General features: G+C 37.3%; 1 protein-coding gene across 1 annotated transcript in view; it reads right to left on the bottom strand.

The window, feature by feature from the left end:
* LOC118747652 overlaps positions 1 to 15,853 on the bottom strand; it is a 35,779-nt gene extending 19,926 nt beyond the window's left edge. Inside the window, exons 1-2 of the mRNA XM_036481709.1 lie at positions 15,470 to 15,853; positions 14,892 to 15,338 (exon numbers count right to left, since the gene is read on the bottom strand). The gene's annotated coding sequence lies outside the window, so the exon portion shown is untranslated. The remainder of the gene's footprint in view (positions 1 to 14,891; positions 15,339 to 15,469) is intronic.
* Between the last annotated feature and the right edge of the window lie 8,035 nt (positions 15,854 to 23,888).

Raw genomic sequence — 23,888 nt, 5'->3', positions numbered from 1 at the left:
GGTTTGGAACCTGCTAAGGATTTCATATGTCTATAAAGTTCTGATGGTGAACCACCACCTAGTTCAGTATTTGAAAATAATTGTTCTAATCTCTTCTATTCGCTAAAAGAAAATCTTTCACATAAAACTTTCTTAATTGTTTCATATTTGTTAATCAAAGGAACAAAGGAAAGGGAACATCAATAATTTTAGAAATTGATTATTTTTGAAGAAAAACTAGAATATTTTGAAATTTGATATTATCATCACATATATTGTTAATTTCGAATTGTCCTTCCACAAGGAGAAACCATGCTTCAGGACAATCTTCCCAAAAATGAGGAAATTTAATAGATTTTGATAAATTCGCACTTAAGTTATTTTCATTTGGAAAGTTATTAGATTGTATACTTTGTGAAATGTTTATGTCTGATGTGTGTATTGGATTTTCGTGTTGATTTTCTGTTGTTGTTGTGAAGTTGCGTGTACGTATTGGTGATCTTTGCATTTTGAAATAAACTGGAGAAGAAGTGTACAAAATAAATATAAGTAACAATAATTTAAATTAACACAAATATTTATGTATACATATATTTATAGACGAAAAAAGTATTAAAAGCTTAAATAAATGTTAATAAAAATTAATTATGTTAATATAAAATTATTTATATTATCTAGTTGTAACTCTAAATTTCTTTAAAAAAATGGGTTTAAAATTTAATTATATTTAAAATGGTAGGTTGATAAATCTCCAAATGAATTTAAATTAATTTTGTTCTGTTTTGTTAATAAATTTGATTTTAAAAACAAAAAACAAAGTCGAAGAGTAACTTTTAAAATATTCACAAAAGCTGAATGATTAAACGAAAGACTTAAGACACGATTTTTTTTTTTGTTTTAATGAAAAACAACTACTAATTTTCGTCCTTTCGTTACCTGTAACAGGAAAACTGAAAATAACTTCTGCTACTGTTGCTACATCAGTTGTAGTAGCTGTTGACCTGATTTTCCTTTCTGGTATCTAAACAATGATGCAACTCATAATCTTGAGACGGCAATATATGGCTGCTAATGCGGTGGTAGCTGCTGCTGCTGGTATACGTAGATATGTTGATAGTTGCGAAACTGCGGTTGCTTTTGTTGATGCTATGACCTTTATCAATTGCTCCTGGCAATAGGACAAACCCTTCTTATAAATTTTTGTCAAAACGGAAGGGAACGGCGATGAGATCAGAAACCAAGATCTGCTTCCACTTAAACTTTCCGGAGCTGTGCGCGAAATTGGCAACCAAGCTGTTTGGAGTCTGTTGTCTTGCAAACCAGGATTTGGCGTTGAACGTCTGCGTGATAATATAATCGACACTTATTGGCAGTCTGATTGCTAAATACCGCATTTAGTAAATGTGCAGTTTCATCGCAAGACGCGAATCAGTGCAATGTATTTATATGCCGATAACTCATTCGATGAAAGCTATACACCTTCACGCATTTCACTAAGAACTGGCTCGAACTTCACCTCCTTGCAGGATCGCCAATATATCATAAAATATGATATTCAATTTAAAAATATTTATTTCTTTCTTGTTTGAAATCTAGTTTATTGATAATCAAAAAGATATTTCTTCTAAAAATTAAATCATCTAATGATATGTATATGTAGGGTATTTTACTAGTATGTTTTTATACTTGTTTAAATTCTTGATTCTCAGTTTATGGTTCTATGAATTTGTTTGTTGTTAAAAAGAAAATTTTTATTAATAAATAAACTTTCTGTATTAAAACTTAAAAGATATTTCTAGAGATTTCATTAGATGATTTAATTTTTAGAAGAAATATCTTTTAAGTTTTAATACAGAAAGTTTACAGAAAGTTTATGTATTAATAAAAAAATTTCTTTTCTAATAACAAACAAATTCATAGAACAATAAATTTAACTTCCAGAATTTAAACAAGTGTAAAAACATACAGTAATCGCCCTACAGACACCATATTTGCCTTAGGGATGCAAGTCAATAAAATGCATCGAAGTTTTTTCGATCTGATGTAACGTCTTGTCCGGCTATTTGGTTTATATCCACGTATCCTCTGGGTTGCGACTAAACACCCGTTTGGTAGCGAGCTAAAGTGAGATGTATGGATAGCTCGTTTCCAATGGATGGTGGCAAGAAAGTGGCTGACTTACGTGTAATGATTTTGTGTTACCGGCTTATGGTGACTCAATTGCTGTAAAATAAATAGTCCAGATTTGATGCTCACAACTTCATTATTCTACGCAACAACATGGCTGGGGATTTGCCGGAAGGAATGTGACGGCAATTTTGCCTCTATTAATTTCCACTGAGGGGCGAGTATCGACTCCCCGAATGTCGCCAGCTTTTAATACAAGCTTTTAATCCACTTTAATTACTTGGTTGTAATTCCGTTCTTGCGAGGGCTGATGAGTGCGGTTCGCTCCGTGTCCAATTCCAAAAAGAAAAATATATTTTTCTAGTCTCGTGGTATGTGACCACCGATTCTTTTATCGTATGTCAGTGTGGGCGTTTTCATAGTGGCCACGTCAATTCGTGTCTATACCGATATGATGGTTCGTGTCTGGAATAACTATTGGTTACGTACATTCATCTGGCAATCCTCCCATTTTGAAGTTTAGCTTTGACAGTTTTGTTATGTTTACATTTCTTATAATCGTTCTTATGTCTATTATTTGGGCAATAAAAAATAATAGAGCATTATCCCCCTCTCATCTTCAGCGACACGTGGAGCGTGAGAATGGTGGTTCGAATGCGATTCACGGGCTGTGGTTTGATCGACGTTAGACCTTACATCGAAATCGATCTACATGATCTTCATCAACCATACAAATGTTCCGTCTTTCGTATTTAGTTTCAGTACGCATTACATAAGCTACGGTAGATGAAAGGCATTGGTAAATGATTTGGTTATGAATCTTTTCTTGTTTGCTTTGATCGATTTACTAGCAATGTTCTGAGGATATAATATAACAAAACTATGGATATAACAAAACTAAACTTAATTCATTTATTCCAGCCGGGTACCCTGTAATAAGGCAGAATCTATGGAGTATGGAGGCCCGCCATATATTCATCGAAATTCTTGAGAAGGCGAATGTACTGAATGAGTTAACGTGTTGTGATTAAATTGGCGGAATAATTGCCAAGCACTCGGTGTTTAGCATCGATCAGTTCATATGAATTCGAACCAAGTTTCCGTGAAACATAGGCTCTAATTTTTGGTGGGGCTAGTTTTTGTGCATAGCCCTCTCCGGCCACGGACTGTTTAGGATTGGGAATGTACACTTCCGAGCCTATCTCGAAATGGCGTTCTCTTTTGCGGGTAAATGCCCGTTGCGGTTTGTTGATATTGTTCGAACTGTTTGTCTCGAATTTCATCAGCAAAAACTTTACGCTGTTCCACATCCTGTGTATGGTATGGACTTTCATCCAATAATAATTTATATTCGTTTCCATCTTTCACATATTCACGACCAGTGTGCAGGAAATATGGCGTGTAGCCCGTGGCTGAATGCACTGAAGTGTTAATATCATGAATAACACGAGAAAGATGGTTTTCCCAGGAGGAATGTTCAAGAAGGTCAGCCATGTGAGCACGTAATCCAAGTTTAATGCTTTTGTTTGTCGCCTCGACCTGATTGGCTTGTGGATGGTACAAAGGCGTTTTCATGTGTTTGATGTTATAATCGGCGCAAAGCTTTGCGAAAGTTTGACTGATGAATTGAGTACCATTATCTGATATAATGAGTTCGGGGCAGCCATTCACCGTGAATATATGTCAAAGATAATCGACTACGGATATGGCGTTTGCATTTTTCATGGGCTGCGCCCAGACATATCGCGAGTTACAGTCGATGGCTACGAAGATCCATTGGTTACGATTTTTAGACATGGGCAGCTTACCGACGAAGTCAAGAAGTCAATCGATAATTGCCTACCCGGTCGTTTTGGTTCTCTATATTCGCCGTGAGGTGTTTTGGTGCTCTCATTACTTGGTTTAATGTGGTGGCATAGTTCACATTGCCGAACGTAGTGGTAAACGGACTCATACATGTTTGGCCAGTAATAGCGTTGTGAGATACGTCTATAAGTTTTCCAAACACCCTGATGCGAACGTTGGTTATGATTTTCATCTAATGGTTGTTTTGAGGCCATGGCATGTATTTTATTGTACCATTTATCGCACGTGTTTGGGTCAATGTTGATCCCGGATGTGATTGGGGTACGATTAACGTGAAAATTACTCGGAAGGTCAATTGGATTTCTACGAACGATGTTGAGAAGAGCAAAAGAACGAGATAAGGCGTCAGGAAGTTCTAAATGTTTTCCTTGTTTATGAATAATTTTGAGATCGTAGGGTGATAATCGGATCGCCCAACGGCATAAACGGCCAGTTGGTTCTTTGAGAGTTTGTAGCCAGCGCAAAACTGCAGGTCCGTTACCACAACCAATTCACGACGACTCAGCGGTATTTTATTCAATGGGTTCTTTTCGATTTCCTTTATACAATTCACAAAGGAAAGCTGTGATATCCGAAAAATTTGGAATAAATTTACGGTACCAGCCTGCTGCACCAACGAACCGTCTGACTTCTTTTGCCGTTTTGGGCCGTGAAAATTCAACAATCGCTCGAATACGAGATGGATTCGCAGACAAACCCTGTTGAGACAAAACGTAGCCCAGGAATTCCAATCGTTTACAATAAAAATTCGATTTGGATGTTGAGATGGTTAAGCCGGCCCCAGCTAGACGTTTTGCCACAATAGCCAATATCTTAATGTGTTCTTCAAACGTCGAAGTGCAAATTATAAAATCATCCACATATGCGAAGGCATGTGGAACCAAATCACGGAAAATTTTATCAATGAGAATGGCTAATGTGGCCGGTGAATTTCTCAACCCCATCGTCATGCGACGAAAAGCATAAAGTCTTTTACCATATATGTAATACTTCTATATTGGCAGTAAGCTAACTTCTCAATGTGTAAGCATCCCGAAATCAAAGCGAGACAGTCTAGTACCGGTTTTGTCAATGTATTTTGTACTTGAGTGCCGTTTTTGTATATGTGTTGTGTACATGTTTATTTATAAACGTATGTGTTCCTTTTCTTTCGTACGTGTTTATTGATATATCTGTACTGTAGTGTTTTCGGACGGTACTAGCTCTTACTGCCAATATAGGAGTATTACATATATGTCTGTTACCGAATGCAAAAGCGGTTTTCAGTTGACACGATTTTGCCAAAGGAATTTGAAAGAAAGCTTGAGACAGATCAATACTGGTTAGGTATTTAGCTGACTTTAGTCGTGCTAAAATTTGGTTAGTATCCGTAATTGGATAGGCATTTGGAATGGTAATTTTATTCAGCTCTCTCGCTTCCAAGCACACGCGGCACGTTCCGTCTTTCTTATTTACAGCCAGAATTGGTGACCGCCAAGGGCTTTCTTCGATGGTCATAATGATGTCACGACTACGCATTTTATCCAATTCGGCTTGAACTTGTTCAGCCACATATGGCGATACTGGATACTGGCGTTTCATGACGGGTTTTGCATCACCCGTATCAATTACGTGTTCGATCTGATTAGTGACGTTTAAAGGACCAGAGTAAGGAGTTGGATTAAAAATTCTGCGAACGGCGTCCAACATTTGTCTTTGATCTGGGAAGAGATTATGTGGAAGGCTGACGCTCGTTATTTTTGGGGTATCTAGTTCACCCTCTAAACCGAGTGTGGAAGCGTCAATTGGCTCCAGATCATTACTCATAGAAGATACCTGAGTTTGTTCTTTCCCACTCCGTGGTGGCTGGTTACACAAATTAATAAATGTATCCGGGGTAACCATTTCGACTTTAGCGGATGCAACTTCTTCAGTATCACCTTTGGCTGTATGTTTTAAAAATCGTTGAACTTCCTCTTGGTTCTGCACTAGTTCGAAAAAGAAGGCCTCAAGGAATGTCGGTCCCATAATTGGCTGTTTCAGTGAGATAGGTGCGACAAGAGTTGGCACCAGTCGGGTAAGACTACCGACCGTATATAATACATCCACTTTACCAATGGCCTTAAAGACCGTATATAATACATCCACTTTACCAATGGCCTTAAATGAAATCGAATTATCGGCAAGACCAGTGGAGGTTTTGGTAGGTTGCAACTGCCCCCATCTGTACTTATGAGAATGGTTGTTAACCATAATCGTGAGATAGTCGCGACAATCGTTCGGAATGTTATATGTCAAACATTTCTCTGAGATAAAGAAAACATCGCGGAGTCGTGGTTGGTTAACTTGATTGACTGCGTCTTTCTGGTTAGTAGGGACTGGAGCTAAAGTAGGTTTGGTAATTGGTAGTGTTCGTTCAGAACATTTAGTTGATGGTTCTTTCCCATCCCTTTGAATTTGATTAGATTCATTAAGAATCAGAATAGAACTATTATTGGAATTCGGGACTGTTAGAGACAGTGGATTTAGATAAAGTTGTGGACTCTGAGTACGATGGACCACTATTTCCAATCGACTCCCTTACGCGTTTTTTGAACAACCTATTCGGTTGGGTTTGACACTTTTTGAAGTGATGGCCCCACACGGGACATTTTGCACATCGTATATTTTCGTCGCCCTCAACAACGAAAAATGGGTCGACGATAGTTCCTACTTTCTTATCATTCCCCTCTGCATTTTTGTAATTTTTATAATACCGAACCGAATTTTCGAATACCCATGTTTCTGAGATGCTTTAATTGGTTTCTTTTGCTTGTTCAAGTATGCACATTCCCTGTCATCGGAGTCGGACCCAGGAAACGAAGCGGTATATTCCCAATGTGAAGAAACATCCGGTGTATCATGTATTGCCAAAATTTCCCGTGGCACTGATCGCTGTCTATCCGAACGGGTTCTTTCCGGATGGGGTGTGGCAACAATGACCGAATGTGGTGCAATTCGCTGAGCGAACTTCCGCAATTGCTCCAACGTGTGGACTTGTCGAGTGTGGACGGGTTCACGCAGATGATCGGATAAGGTACCAATGATGATATCGAGGTGGTCCCGTTCATCCAGACCACAGGAATTACCCTGCAATTGGAATGTCAAGTCATCGATATGTTTCAGCAGTGTTTGCGAACGTGGGTAGAATTTAATCTGTGCATATGACATTATTACTTGGGCCCGAGTATGTTTGTTGAGGAAACGAGCACGAAGTTTCGTGCAAAAAGCTGGATAATCTCCGAAGTTTCTCAGTTCGGTGAAGTACCATTGTCGAGCGGCCCCCGTGAGTGTGGGTACCAAACGCGTTACCAATTCATGGTCGGGTACTCCAATCTTATATCGAAATGAGCCAATAATAGCCAAATAATCTTCAACCGATAGAAATTTTTCGTTCACATGAACGCCATCGAATTGAGCACGTCCCATCCATGATGGTAAGCCTCTGAATTTCCTATCCATTGCATCCGCTTGGACAGATTCGTCGAATATAGTGACTTGATTTGGTCGTGATTGTGGTGGACCGGATAGCGAATAATTCGGATATAAATGAGATGATTGATTAATTGGTTCTTGGATATGTGACGTTCTAAGACCACGGTAGGTATTGATCGTTTGAGTTTGTAAGGTTGAAGGACCACCCAAAGAACCATGCGGAGGATCCACCGAGGGTGGTATCCAGGTATGATTCCAGGTCGTTGGCATGGTTTGGCTCATATCACGAACATCAGGAATTGGTGTCTGCAACTGAATCCGATCACGGATCATTTGCTGTTGGATCTGTGTTTGGGCTCTCAGCAACTCAAACACCATTACAGACAGTTGGTGTATTGAGCGTGTTGGTTCCGTTCCGCCTGACACTGAATTGAGAACGGTTGGTTGAGCATTTGAATTAACCGTACTGGTGGTCAGGGTATACCGTGGTTCAGTTGCCTGAACCGAAGTCGGTATATTCTGGTTTGGAATCTAATCTGGTATGGTTAAGGGTAAATATTGTGATGGAACAGTATTTTGAGTTGAACTCATCGTTCCCCGTTCGTTCTCAAAACCATGGAAGGTCGAGTTCAAACTTAATTGGGGAAGCTCACGAATCTTCGACTGAAATTTTCCGATCAGATCTGCCTGGCGTGACGCCGACTCGGGTTTTAACTTCAACCGAGCGGTTCGATAACAATAATGTATCATTTGATGAAGACGACCCTGAGGTGTTAACACCTCATTCGCCTTCAGTTCCCGATATACTCTCTCACATATTTCCAACTCATTCCTTTGATGCATGGCATGGGATTTTATCAACCATGGTTGGCCAACGTAAGCAGATATTTTACCAATGAGGGCGGCTATTTCGGTGGCGGTCCATTGAATAGGTTATATATCTCCCCTTCGATCCATCGCTGTTCGTCTGTCAAATAAGTTACATCGAGAATGGGAAGCAATTCCATGTTCAAAGACTCAAATACCAAGTTGTAAATTCCGATTATTAAAAAATTCTGCCAATGGTAGACGTATAGTCCGTACTATTAAAGTCTATGTTATAAGATGATGGTACTCGATTTAAAATCAGTACAGTATTTACTTCAGTTTATTATTTATTATTATTATTATTATTATTTTATTCTATAAGTATGTCGTTTTGAATATCCACTTTCAAAAATAATGCCGCATAAATCGATCACTATTTGAATATTGCTTTAAATCTAATTAGTTTAACCAAAAATTCACGCTCCATTGGTTGTATATCTCATGTGATTTTCGGTCCAAAATATTGTTTAATATTATACCGAACGTGGGCTGAGAATGGCGTTTAACGCACTAGCTCGAATCTTTTTATGGACCAAGTTGTTTGCTCCCGGGATGCAGCGAAGGCCTTGAATACTTGGGAGTATTACCTGTATCTCCTTCGGTCCCTTCTGTCGCCAACAAGGTACGCAACATTTCCGGTTCATTACTGGTACGATGAGGAGTGTCAAGAAGCTGCCGCCTACAGGGCCATCCTGCGATCGGACGCAACGCGAGCCATGTGGAACCGTTATAGAGAACTGAAGGGGGAAGCTGGACGTATTCACCGGAATAAGAAGAGAGAGGTCGAAATACGTGTGTGGAGCAGAAGACTAACCCGAGCCCCCAGTCGATGACGATGGAATAGATTTCCAGCGCCGGACTATGACGAGGTATGAATACCGATTATGGGGATGAAAAATAACAAGGTTGCTGGAGCTGACGGCCTGCCAGACGAGCTATTCAAGTACAACGACTGGAATTCAATTGTGCTCTGCTCAATCCACAAGAAAGGCGACCCCGCCATGCGCGCCAACTATTTTATCGAGCGTTTTTTGTGAAACGAACTGATTGCGCCTTACTAGTGTGGCTTCAGATCTGCCAAATCCACCATATATATCTTATTCGCAAATCCCCGAAACATGGAAAAGACCCGTGAGAATGGGATCGACACACATCTTCTATTAGTTGTTAATTTTGTTAAGATTTTGGTAAATAGCTGTAGTCAACTCAGTTAAATTTCTAATGCATTGTTCAAGAATATTATTATTATTATTTTTTACACTAGCAACATTAAAAGATTTAGAAGATTGAGGTTTATTTATCAAATCAAATAATTTATCTGCAAGTAAAATAATTTCTTCAGTACTTTGATTACTACAAGAAGTTATATGAATCTGTATTTGTTGCGGTAACTTCCTACTCCATAATTTAAATAAAAGTTCTTTACTAACAATTGGTTTGGAACCTGCTAAGGATTTCATATGTCTATAAACTTCTGGTGGTGAACGACCACCTAGTTCAGTATTTGAAAGTAATTGTTCTAATCTCTTCTCTTCGCTAAAAGAAAATCTTTCACATAAAACTTTCTTAATTGTTTCATATTTGTTAATCAAAGGAGGCGGATTAATAACATCAATAATTTTAGAAACTGATTATTTTTGAAGAAAAACTAGAATATTTTGAAATTTGATATTATCATCACATATATTGTTAATTTCGAATTGTCCTTCCACAAGGAGAAACCATGCTTCAGGACAATCTTCCCAAAAATGAGGCAATTTAATAGATTTTGATAAATTCGCACTTAAGTTATTTTCATTTGGAAAGTTATTAGATTGTATACTTTGTGAAATGTTTATGTCTGATGTGTGTATTGGATTTTCGTGTTGATTTTCTGTTGTTGTTGTGAAGTTGCGTGTACGTATTGGTGATCTTTGCATTTTGAAATAAACTGGAGAAGAAGTGTACAAAATAAATATAAGTAACAATAATTTAAATTAACACAAATATTTATGTATACATATATTTATAGACGAAGAAAGTATTAAAAGCTTAAATAAATGTTAATAAAAATTAATTATATTAATATAAAATTATTTATATTATCTAGTTGTAATTCTAAATTTCTTTAAAAAAAATGGGTTTAAATTTTAATTATATTTAAAATGGTAGGTTGATAAATCTCCAAATTAATTTAAATTAATTTTGTTCTGTTTTGTTAATAAATAATTTTGATTTTAAAAACAAGTAAACAAAGTCGAAGAGTAATTAACATATTCACAAAAGCTGAATGATTAAACGAAAGACTTAAGACACGATTTTTTTTTTTTAATGAAAAACAACTACTAATTTCTGTTCCTTCGTTACATGTAACAGGAAAACTGAAAATAACTCTGCTACCGTTGCTACATCAGTTATAGTAGCTGTTGACCTGATTTTCCTTTCTGCTATCTAAACAATGATGCAACTCATAATCTTGAGACGGCAATATATGGCTGCTAATGCGGTGGTAGCTGATGCTGCTGGTATAGATACGTTGATAGTTGCGAAACTGTTGTTGCTTTTGTTGATGCTTTGACCTTTATCAATTGCTCCTGGCAATAGGACAAACCCTTCTTATAAATTTTTGTCAAAACGGAAGGGAACGGCGATGAGGAGATCAGAAACCAAGATCTGCTCCCACTTAAACTTTCCGGAGCTGTGCGAGAAATTGGCAACCAAGCTGTTTGGAGTCTGTTGTCTTGCAAACCAGGATTTGGCGTTGAACGTCTGCGTGATATGATAATCGACACTTATTGGCAGTCTGATGGCTAACTACCGCATTAGTAAATGTGCAGTTTCATCGCAAGACGCGAATCAGTGCAATGTATTTATATGCCGATAACTCATTCGATGAAAGCTATACACCTTCACGCATTTCACTAAGAACTGGCTCGAGCTTCACCTCCTTGCAGGATCGCCAATATATCATAAAATATGATATTCAATTTAAAAATATTTATTTCTTTCTTGTTTGAAACTAGTTTATTAATATTCAAAATTTTTCTCTTCTAATAACAAACCAATTCATAGAACAATAAATTTAACTTCAAGAATTTAAACAAGTGTAAAAACATACAGTTAATTACCCTACATTTGTATTTTACTTGTATATTTTTATACTTGTTTAAATTCTTGATTTTCAGTTTATGGTTCTATGAATTTGTTTGCTGTTAAAAAGAAAATTTTTGATTAATAAATAAACTTTCTGTATTAAAACTTAAAAGATATTTCTTCTAAAAATTAAATCATCTAATGATATGTATATGTAGGGTATTTTGCTTGTATGTTTTTATACTTGTTTAAATTCTTGATTTGCAGTTTATGGTTCTATGAATTTGTTTGTTGTTAAAAAGAAAATTTTTATTAATAAATAAACTTTCTGTATTAAAACTTAAAAGATATTTCTAGAGATTTCATTAGATGATTTAATTTTTAGAAGAAATATCTTTTAAGTTTTAATACAGAAAGTTTATTTATTAATAAACATTTTTCTTTTCTAATAACAAACAAATTCATAGAACATTAAATTTAACTTCAAGAATTTAAACAAGTGTAAAAACATGCAGTTAATCACCCTACAGACACCATATTTGCCTTAGGGATGCAAGTCAATAAAATACATCGAAGTTTTTTCCATCTGATGCAACGTCTTGTCCGGCTATTTGGTTTACTATACAGGATTTAGTTGAAATATACGCTCACTACGTCCGGATATTTATATCCACGTATCCTCTAGCGAGCTAACGTGAGATGTATATATATATTAGGGATATGTAAATTCGATTATCGAAGCTTCGAGATTCGAGTTTTCATCGAATTTTAGCTCCAAAATCCCGAATTTTGGAAATCGAACATTGTGGTGCTGAAATTCGGATGTATCGAATTGTTCTAGAAATTTACGATTTTCGTCTTAATTTGCAAAAACGCAACCCTGCAACCTTCCTCTTTCTGGCTAAATTTGCCATCATTTTGTGTTATACCATATTTTCCTTAGGGATGCAAGTCAATAAAATACATCGAAGTTTTTTAGATCTAATGCAACGTCTTGTCCGGCTATTTGGTTTACTATACGGGATTTAGTTGAAATATTCGCTCACTACGTCCGGATATTTATATCCACGTATCTTCTGGGAGTGAGGCGCAAAACTTCGCGTGCGCAGGGTGCGGGTCCCCCACATTAAAACCCCGTCCAAGTAAGAAAAGCCTCGGATGAGACCCCCCTCTTTTATTTCGACCACGGCAAACGTATAAAGGTGATGGGGGGTATATCTGGACCCTTAATGGGGAAGGTGCCTCTGCCCGGCTGTTGGTGTCCTCGGGAAGACTAAGGCTGACATCACCGCCATCCAAGAAATGCGATGGACGGGGCAAGGCAGGGTAACGCGAAGGTAAGTCGACGAACGGCTAGCCCCAATCCGCATAAAAAAGAGATTCTTCACCATCTCGCTCATATGCGCCGATACCCCGAGGATATATTCTATGAGCGCTTGGATATAACATTCGAGCGTTTCCCCCGTCACGATATAAAACTCGTGCTTGGCGACTTCGATGTCAAGGTGGGCACGGAAGAGATCTTTGGTGCCACTATCGGAAAATTCATCCTCCGCGACGAAACCTTCGATAACGAGCTGCGGCTCTTCGACTTCGCCGGGCCCGAAACATGTTAGTATGTAGTACTGGGTTCTAGCATAAAAAGATTCATAAAGCTACATGGCTGTTTTCAGCTCGAAAAATTAGAGACCAAATCGAGTATGTTGTGATAGACGGAAGGCACGCTTCCGGTGTTATAGATGTACATACTTACACTCCGAGGGCCAAACATCGACTCGCACCAGTATCTTGTTGCAGCCAAAATACTCACCCGCCTTCGTGCAGCGAAAAATGTGCAACAATGCATGGAAAAAGCTCAACGCCGAAAAGCTGCAATCACAACAAACGGCCAATTCATTCGTCACTCGACTCTAATACCTGCTGTGAAAGAGCACTCTTCAACAAACCGACATACGCGAGCAGTGAAACCACATTTCCGGTTCATTACTGGTACCATGAGGAGTGTCAAGAAGCTGCCGCCTACAGGACCACGCTGCGATCGGACGCAACGCGAGCCATGTGGAACCGTTATAGAGAACTGAAGGGGGAAGCTGGACGTATTCACCGCAATAAGAAGAGAGAGGTCGAAATACGTGTGTGCAAAGGAGGGGACAATTTTCGACCCTTTTGAATGGGAGCAGAAGACGAACCCGAGCCCCCAGTCGATGACGATGGAATAGATGTCCCAGCGCCGGACTATGACGAGGTATGAATAGCGATTATGGTGATGAAAAATAACAAAGTTGCTAGAGCTGACGGCCTGCCAGCCGAGCTATTCAAGTACGATGGTGAGGAGCTGATAAAGTGCATGCCCAACGACTGAAATTCAAGTGTGCTCTGCTCAATCCACAAGAAAGGCGACCCCGCCATGCGCGCCAACTATTTTATCGAGCGTTTTTTGTGAAAGACTGAAGCCCACCATTAACGAACTGATTGCGCCTTACTAGTGTGGCTTCAGATCTGCCAAATCCACCATATATATCGTATTCGCAACAGCCCAAAACTTGGAAAAGACCCGTGAGAATGGGATCGACACACATCTTCTATTAGTCGCTTTCAAAACCGGTTTTGACAGCACGAAAAGAAGTTTCTTTATCACGGTATATACAGTAGCCGAGTCAATTTTATTATAATAAAGTGCAAGTTTTAAGTAGCTAGGATTTACCGTCGATTTTTGGCTTTTTTTCACGCAGTATCTTCCATACAACAAATTGTTTTCCAAAATAATTTATATGGAAAAAATGCAAAACACCTTCAACAAAAAAAGAAAATCTCAAAAATCAACGCGATTTTTGGCTAACTCCGAACTTGCATTTTTTTACTAGAATGAGCTGCAAAACTCTAAAATTTTTCGCGAGTTTTGCACAAAGTTTAGGAATTATATTTTTATGTTTTTTGTTGTTGAATGAACCATATTTTTATACAAAATTGGCGAAAAAATATTAGAATAAAAATTGTTGCATATATTGTGAAAAATTTGCTGTGCCAATATTTTGTTCCGGCAGTGTACATAGATTTGTCACATTTTTGTAAAATTTTTATCCTTGAGCATTAAATAAATTTAACCATTTGAACCGAACCGAACTGCGATTCAGGAATACTCATGCACCGGTTCATGAACCGGTACAAGCTTTTTCTAAATGGTCCGAACCACTGAACCGAACCGCACCGGTTTTTGGAGGGGTTTGCAGTCCTGGTCTTTAACAATGGTACGTGCGAAATTTTAGATATTTAGCTCAATATTTGTGGAAAATAGGCGATATTTTTGACCGAAGATGTATTTCCGGTGCTTTGTTGAGAATTAATAATCGCGTTGAGGAACCCCTAAACGATCACCGATTTCTTTCAAATTTTCAGCAACATGTTTTTTCTTGATGCTTTCAAAGACATCGCACATAAATTTAAAAACAAAACGGGTTTTTTAATCAGCCTAATGCATGTACATACAGCTCGATTCCTAAACACAAAATATTATCTATTGAACTCACTTCGCTTCGTTAATGTTTTCCAAGTTGTCCTTATTCTCTATTATTCCTGACAGCAGACTGATAATTTCCGTCCGGTTAAGGCTATTTAATGTTGACGAGTTAACAATTGTATTGAGGTCAAATCGCCTGAAAGCGAGTATTGTGCAATTCACTAATAGTTCTGTATCGACGACTTCTGACATTTTAAACACAGCCACAATATCTCGATTTCAAACAAATTTTTTATCATTTGGAATTTCCCATCTAGACGCGATATATCTCCAGAGATACACACTTTACGCCATTTCATTCTAAAAATTATACATATACATATGTACGTAACTTCTATTATTGTTCATGCTTGTGTCTCTTCACATTTTAACAAATTCTGTATTCAGCACGATTCGTAGGCAAGTTTGGTGGATGGTTGACAATTTGACAATCCTGATGACAATAATGTGGGGACTTCTGTCCACTTCCATATATAAACCACATACTTGGAAATACGTATGAACAGTATTTTTTTACATACATACATATATGTTTTTTGTATATGGATACATGTATATATATACATATATACATATACATATATGTACATATAATTATGAGTATAGTATTCTGCAGGCGCGTTGGCGTTTAAAGTATTTTCGCACGTCACTAAAATGCTATTTTACGAGGGAGATATCTTCGACGTTTTGTTAGTAACATAATTGCTGATTTGTCTCGTTTGTAACCCTAGTATATATATTAGTTTCATTGAAATCGTTTGGTTGTCTATTGGCCAGTCTTGGTCTGCCTTTGAAACGGCTATATCAATTTTTTTGCACACACATATGTAAGTAAGTAACTGAGGATGAAAACTTAGCCAACAAGTGTTCAACGTGTGTGGCCTGTGTCAAAGTTGCATTGTCTACTAAGATTTTAGGATTCGGCAAGTTATGAATTTAGCAGTCTGTGCTCTTGTTAAAAACAGAGAGATAGTGGTAATGTTTATGTTGCTGCTGTTGGTTTTCTTTACCGTACTCCCATGCGCCCTTAAACATTCTAATATAGCTTTCTACTCTTTTGTGTTCAGCACCCTATGCATGTTTGAGATTGCATCTCTCCTTCTTAGGGTGACCAGATGAGTCGAAGGAAAAATCAGGGCATTGCCTTTTTGAAAGCACAATCACTTTCTTTTCCATCAGAGTTTTGAAATGATTGATTTTACGCTCAATGGTAAGAATTGAGAGCTTTCAGTTGAGAGTTGTTGGATGTAGGCAAGTGCAAGCGAACAAAAGCTCAACACCTTCTTTAAGTACAACAGGTCGGATGCTTAGGATAAAACTCAATAGGATATCTTATGGCATCTTCATTCGCCAGAGTACTGGCAACTTGTTCTCTATATCAGACCTTCCCAAAGTGGTTGCCGTGGAACCCTGCGGTGCCGCGAGCGTATGCCAGGGGTGCCGCTACCGGATAGTGTATATGTAGTAGTGGTGGAGGCAAATTTTTTAAACTTTCATTAAAGTTTTGTAATTAAGCAGTAGAGTTAATTTTTAGTATATGGTAACAGTTTTACTATCTTGTGTCTACTGTTCGACAAGCTACTTTCTCCATATCGCCAAACACCATGCAAACATGACTCGTTCAAGCAAACAATTTTAGTTTTCTTCCGGTTCAGCATGCAACAAATTTTAATTTTCTTCCATTCTTCTCTCCCACGTCCTCACTCGGTGAAAATTTCGTTGCAAATGAGGCGATTTTGCCATACACAATGCAAGTGGTTTGATAAAACGTCCACGTGGTGGCCAGAAAATCAAAAAATTTAGATTTTTGTTCAAATTTCCCTCAAGCGGCTTGTCAAACCCCATACACAGCACAAATGTCTTGAGGCAAAGGGATATTTCGCTTGTTTTGTCAAGACGCTTGTGTGGTGTATTTCGCTCTTAAGCGTAGCTCACCAGTGCATTTTGTCAAAGAAAAATTGAACCAGAAAAACAGCCGAAAACTTATCCTTTACACAACCATTTTCGGTAGTGTGAAACGAAACGTCAAGGTGTCCGCAAATTGAATCAATAAACGGACAAAAATCCCCATTTCATCCACTTTTCTTTCCGTTGTCCGATTAGTTTTCGGATTATTTTGCTGGCTGGACTGCTCTCGTAATCAGCGCAGCAGCTTCGCGTTACTTATTTTTCGGAACTTCACAATAACACTGTGAAAGGGCGAATCAACACAATTTCAGAGGCAGTCGAGAACGAACTTATAAAAATATTGAAAGCTTTGAATTTTTTAGTTTGCAGCTTTGACGAAAGTACCGACGTAGTGGGACTTGCTGTTGTTCTTGTGTTTGTGAGGTACCCATTCTCCACGCAAATCGAGGAAGAACTTTTGATGGGAGGAGTACTTGAGACTTTCACCACTGGTGACGAAATTTTTAAAGCTATCGACAGATTTTTAAAGAAAAATGGTTTGAAAGGGAGCAAGTGTGCGGATATTTGCTGTGATGGAGTAGCAGGAGTGGTTGGAAAAACGAAAGGAGCGATGTCTAGTAGGCGGCAAGTGGCAGAAAACTCCACAAGCAGCCACTGTATGATCCATCCGCATTCCCTGGCGACTACAAAGATGCCACCACAAGGTTCAAAAACCGTATATGGGTGACGCTTTGAGGATAAATAATTAAGCTAAGAGTCGCCCGCTTCAAGCCTTTAAAAACTTGCCGCTGAAGGCATGGGTACGGATCACTTTTACCTTTTCCGGTGGCTTTTAAGATTTTAGCCACATTTTTTGAGAAAAAAGATGCACTGGTGGCCACATTTACAGAGCAGTCTTTGGTTCAAAATTTAACTGAAATAATTTGACTGATTGGGATACCTTTCTGACATATTCAAAAACTAAATAAAACCACCACACCTCCTCAAGGCAAGGGAGAAGCTCAATTGGAAAAAATAAGAGGCTTGCCAAAAAAAAATTATTTTTTTTAAAACATGTGTTGAAAGCGCATACATCTCCAACTTTCTTCGGTTGCAAGAATATCTACATATGGGCGAATCCGAGAAATAGTCAACCAAAATCGCATAAAATGCATGCAATTCGAGTTCTCTCATGTTTGTGTCAAAAAGGGAATAGTACAAAATATTGTTATTTCATATTTCTTTTCACATTTATTTGAGAAATCTAATTTGCCCCTCTTATTTGTTGAAATAAAGCTCTAAATAGCATTGGTTTGAAGCACTATATCTTTTAATAAAATACAACAATATCGCTTTAAATAAATACATTTTTTCAACGGAAAAAAAGAGTAACCTCCGTAACGTAACGTCCCGAACGCACATATACAATTGTTTTAATGTTAATCCAACCTTTAGTTTGCTTTTGTATCACATTTTGTAAACTTCATTATTTTCTCTTCAAAGTATTTTTGTAGATTGAGCTCTCCATGCATGTCAATTTGCGCAAGTCGGTTGACTTTGATGGTCATATCAAAATCGCTTCCTTTTTCAGTAACGTCCGAACATAAATTTCTAAGGCAAATAGACCGATATTAACTCAAATTCAAATAAACCTTCCCTTATAACACCAAAAATTTTTAGCTTATACATACTATTTTTTGTAGCAAAAGGTTTAAAAGAAACATCCGAACGCAACGCTAGGATTTGCCCATATGTGAGTCTGCATTTTCAACAAATGCTTACATAAAAAACAAATACAGAAGCAAGCTTTCAGCGTCAAATGATTTAAGGATAAAATTGGCAAAGCTTCCAATAAACTTAAGAAAATAATGAAATCATCAAAACAATTTCATTCCTTACATTAAAGCTCAATGAGCATAAAATTTGCATTGTGTTTTCTTATTTTCTTAAACAGTCAAACCATTTTAAGAGTAGGAAAATTTTTTTAGCACAAAAAGGGTGCCCCGGTGAAAAAATTTAGGGAAAGCGTGCTCTATATATGTGTTAGTGACAATCGAAAAATTTTGTACGCTTGTACGCTTTGTAAAAATCAGGACAAATGAAAAGTCAGTCAGGACACTTTAATTCGGCCCTTAAATCAGGGTATGTCTTGATGAATCAGGACGTCTGGTCACCCTACTCCTTCTACTACCTTCTACTACATTCTCTACCAAGCTCATTTACCTTACCCCTTCTTACCCTCACTACTAGTGATGAGCTGCATTGTCGGTACCCAATACTCGGTACCCAATACTTGAAAAAAATGTCGGTACCCAATACCGATTAGATACATCCAACTTACGTCATAATATGTATACATATATACATTTTAAGTTTGGAAAATCCAATATTTTATTTGACATCGCTCAAAAACCCAAAAAGTACAAAGAAGACGACGTTTCTAAAAGATGAGTATGTGTGGTTAAGTGAAGCAAGCGGCGAACAAATATGGCAATCAATCTCGACAATACTAAAGTCGCAACAACCAACTGCAATAGTTCTGGTGGCAACATTATTTAGCTCAGGTAACGCTCGCTTTAAAGCACATATCGCACAAGATCTTCAAAAAGTGACACAATTCAAAATTTGGCATTTTTGAAATTGTACGCTAAAAATGTACTTTTTAGTAAAAGCTGGAGTAAATGCTTGTTATAATTTGTTGAAAAAAGTAGAAGTATGTGCCAAGAAATAGCCTTTCGCATTTTCTGACAAACGTGTAATTTTGAGTTGTGTTACCTTTGAAGATCGTGAGCGATGTTACGATTTGCATAGTGGCGATGACAGTTTCACGCGAATAATGTGGAGAAATTTTTTTGTTTGAGTAAAAATAAATGATATTTATAAAAATTCAACCATCAATAAATATTGTATATGTAAGTGCATAATGCTTTTAGTTATTATTTTTAATTATAAGCTATGAGTTAATAGCTTGTTATGTTGAATGTATTAAAGTCATTTGAAGTAGAATTCCGGTTGGTATATCTTTGGAGCACGAGAAAGTGATATTTATGAAGTTTTAGAGATATCCACATTGCGATTTTTTATTTTCGCTAATCTATAAGAAAAATGTATATACAATTAGTTTTAATAATAATAATAATAATAATAATAATAACAGATTGGCGCTTGCACATATGTTAGTGCTTCGCCGAGCTTCTCCGATTTGTGGCGTGCGCCTTGGTGTTGTCACACAAAGGGGAGGGACCTATAGTTTTTACGCCGACTCCGAACGGCGATTGTATTTTTATGAGAATCTATTTTTATGGTATAAATACACTCGAAAGTTTGCCTGCGGAGTGGAATCGCGCACTGCTTACCACTACACCACAGCTCCGCCAAATTAGAGTTTTACTGCACATTAAAATCTCTATATGTCCCTACACTTGGGTTTTCATAAGCGAGGCTCCCCTGAAGTACTTTTATTCCCTTGTTTTTGGATGGTGTGCGCTCTTATTAGAAATTCCAACATTTTGGTACCGAGTATCGAAAGTATTGGATACTTTTTAAATCCGTACCGAGTATCGATAAATACTTAAAAGTATTGACTCAGCACATCACTATTCACTACTTTACGTACACAACCTGTTGAGAGAATAACCGACGGACCGTCGGTAGCCCTTAAACAAGTACTTATTCATTTAGCTTTTATGGGAGCTTTCTATTATAAAAGTTTTGCTATCAAATACTTGCAAACAACTACTAATAAAGCCTGATATACAGTTGAATGCGAGCGTGAGCGTGAGTTTTTTATTTTGACCAATATCTTCGTTATTACTCCACTTTTTGCTATAGTTGAGACATGAAAAGATAGAGAATTAAAATATCTTTCAGAATTGTAGAACAAAAACTAATTCAAAATGCATAATATGCCTTTTTTCGAGCTCACACTCAACTGTGTGCGTACGCAAAGCATTCGCATGTGAACGGCAAGTTTTGACAGATGTGTGTGAGCGTCCATAAGAATACAAATGGAATTCTTTGCCTTTGCGAACGTTCACGCTCACGCTCGCTTTGAACTGTATATCAAGCTTAATGTTTACCTCTTGCGTATGCTATTCATATGGAGCGAAAATTAAAAATGTATGTACGCATGCAATGTAATGTCCCTGCAGTGCGCAAGTGTCCCCATGAAATAGTTACTAGTTCAGAGAAATTATCAGTGTTGCCGTTTGATACATATGTATCCAAATGGATACAGTTTCGCCTTAAATTTTAAGGATACTTCTTTTTTACCTCTTTTTTACCTCAGTGCAAATTTGGATACCTTTTCCATCAGTATTTTACAGTTGAAGGAAGTTTTTATTTATTTATGTATATTATGTGATATTATAACACTTAATTTTTAGCAGTTGGCTGCACATCCTCCGATCAAGAAATTTTCCTTTATTCTTGTCACTTTGGAAAATTAAATTTTTAGCTACATGAACGTGCATTTAATAACACCAAGTAGTTTGCAAATTTTAAAATTTTTTCGACCTGAGTATTTAACTGTAATATCGAGATATTTATCTTTAAACGTGGTGATGTTTCCATAATTTCCCGGGTCTCGCAAATGAACTTTGACATTCCCTAGCAACCCTTCTCCTAGTATTGAAAGGAAAATTACAACCATGTCTATGACTTTTTTCTCAAAAAAAGTTCTGCCCTTTTATATGGGAACTCTTGCTTTGCGTTGCCCTGAAACCTGAGAAAATGTTGCGTTCTTTATATGAGAATGAAACAGAAAATATACTACTCCATCACTATTTATTTATAGAACTTAATAAAACTGAATTATTCACTTGGCCTGTAAGTCTTTAACAATTTTAAAGCAAAACACTTATTTCTGATAGGGAAAATAATTGCACTGCCAAAAAGGCAGCACTTTCGCCGGATCAGAGCGCAACCTGCTGAGAAAAGAACACGACGCCTTGTGAATGGGCTGAGAAAAGAACATGAAAATGTGACAGCGCTAACACAAGGCAGAATAAGTGCAGCCTTTTTTCGAGAAAAGAAAACGCTATAATTTTCAACCATAACTTGACTGTACCTAAAATAGGGAAGAAAGTCATGAAATTAGCTCAAATTGTCGTTCTATATAACTAGGGTGACCAGATGAGTCGAAGGAAAAATCAGGACATTGCATTTTTGAAAGCACAATCACTTTCTTTTCCATCAGAGTTTTGAAATGATTGATTTTACGCTCAATGGTAAGAATTGAGAGTTCTCAGTTGAGAGTTGTTGGATGTAGGCAAGTGCAAGCTAACAAAAGCTCAGCACCTTCTTTAAGTACAACAGGTAGGTTGCTTAAGATAAAACTCAATAGCATATATCATGGCATCTTCATTCGCCAGAGTGCTGGCAACAAACCAGTTGTGCCTTGACACAGTGGTTCTCTACTTATGAGTTAGTAACAATCGAAACATGGTGTACGCCTTGCCATATGTTTACGCAGTAAAAAATTTATAAAGGGTCAGCTTTGTAAAAATCAGGACAAATGAAAAATCAGTCAGGACACTTTAGTTCGGCCCTGAAATCAGGACATGTCCTGATAAATCATTGAAAATTATGTCAAAAAGCTGCAATTAACTTTAGAGTCGTCTTTATTTTGACTATAACAACGGGCCTTTGTTTCCCAAATCTGTGGCTAAGAATGGGAAATATACTGACTACATGTTAATAATCCTGGTCACGAATTGTTGTTGCTTTCACTGCACAACGAAAAAATTGATTGCGAGCGAGAGAACTGAACCGCATGACTAGCAGTGTTGCCGTTTTAGCCCTTTCGTGGCTAGATTTAGCTACCACATACTTTTTTTGGCCACATAAATTTAAAATTGCCCCTAGCCCTTCGTTTAGCCCTTTTTAGAATTTATTCATACTTGGCATGAAGAACTTGTATATGCTTAATTTGCTCTCAAATTTTTTGTTCATCTATGTAAGAGATGAATTTTTAAACTAAGAAAGACTGATATATATACATATACATATGTATTGTATGTTCCTTACGTTTTTATACTACTATAGTTTAAAGTAGATAAGTTTACGGCCCTTTATATGCTTCATTTGTTAAATGGATTGACCGTATATGTTCTTGTGGTGTGATTGTACCAGCTGCTGGTGCGACTTCAAAAACTATTTGAAAATTTTATGATTGTACCAGCATGCTGGTGTCGTGAGTGATGAAATTAGCTAAATTTCCTAAGTAAAAAGTATTTTGGCGGAAATTTCTTGCCCTATATGGGTCAAAGTCGTGTTTGTGGAAGATTAAGTTCACGATATTGCAGTTTTGAATATAAAAAAAAACAATGTTTAACAAAATGGTAGAAAAATTATCAAATTTCGGCTCTAATCATTTCGATCTTTCCCCGACCTCATTTGTAAAGAAATAAATATTGTACCAGCATGCTGGTAAGTTATATGCTTCGAGCCTAATGGTACAATCACTTGATGGAGCCAGCAAGCTGGTGTCGTATATTTCCCCTTTTATACAAAAAGGTTTTTGGTTGGATAAAATATTAGCTCTTTTTTCCAGACGTCATTGTTTTTCTATACCATTACTTATTGAAAATGTTTGCGTGTATACTTATATATTTATATGTAAGTAAAAAATTTAGCTACAATTTCTAGCCACAACGAATTTTTTAGCTCTTTTTATCCCTTTTTTAACGGAATTTGGGTACCGCTAAAAAGATTCGCGGCAACACTGATGACCAGGCATGGGCAGAGAGTTAGCAGGTGCTAAAAGAGCGTAAGCATCGCGTGTACGTATACAAGCGAGAGCGCAGCGATGAGAACACGACAGTATGCAAAATGACCCTGCAGGGAAACCGCGGACTAGTGAATCAAATTTCTAGTTCCGTACTAGGTCTTTATCGCCAAAAAGGAACTAGTCCGAAAGGAACTAGATCCCCACCAGTCCAAAATCGGCGAAAAGTGGTACTTTTAAGAAACTAATTTTTTTCAGTTTTTTTCACTAGAAATCTATATCTAAAGTGACGAATTTAGAAATGGTTCGGAACTATAGAAAAAGGGATGCAGAACGAACTAGATCTTATTTTTCGAATTTAGAACTAGTTCGGAACTATCGAATAAGGGATGC

This window comes from Rhagoletis pomonella, unplaced genomic scaffold (genome assembly GCF_013731165.1).
Source record: "Rhagoletis pomonella isolate Grant_MI unplaced genomic scaffold, Rhpom_1.0 Rhpom_scaffold_00001, whole genome shotgun sequence".
In the NCBI taxonomy this organism is placed as follows: Eukaryota; Metazoa; Arthropoda; class Insecta; order Diptera; family Tephritidae; genus Rhagoletis; species Rhagoletis pomonella.
The sequence above is the reverse complement of the archived record's forward strand: the minus strand, read 5'-3'. Positions and strand labels throughout refer to the sequence as shown.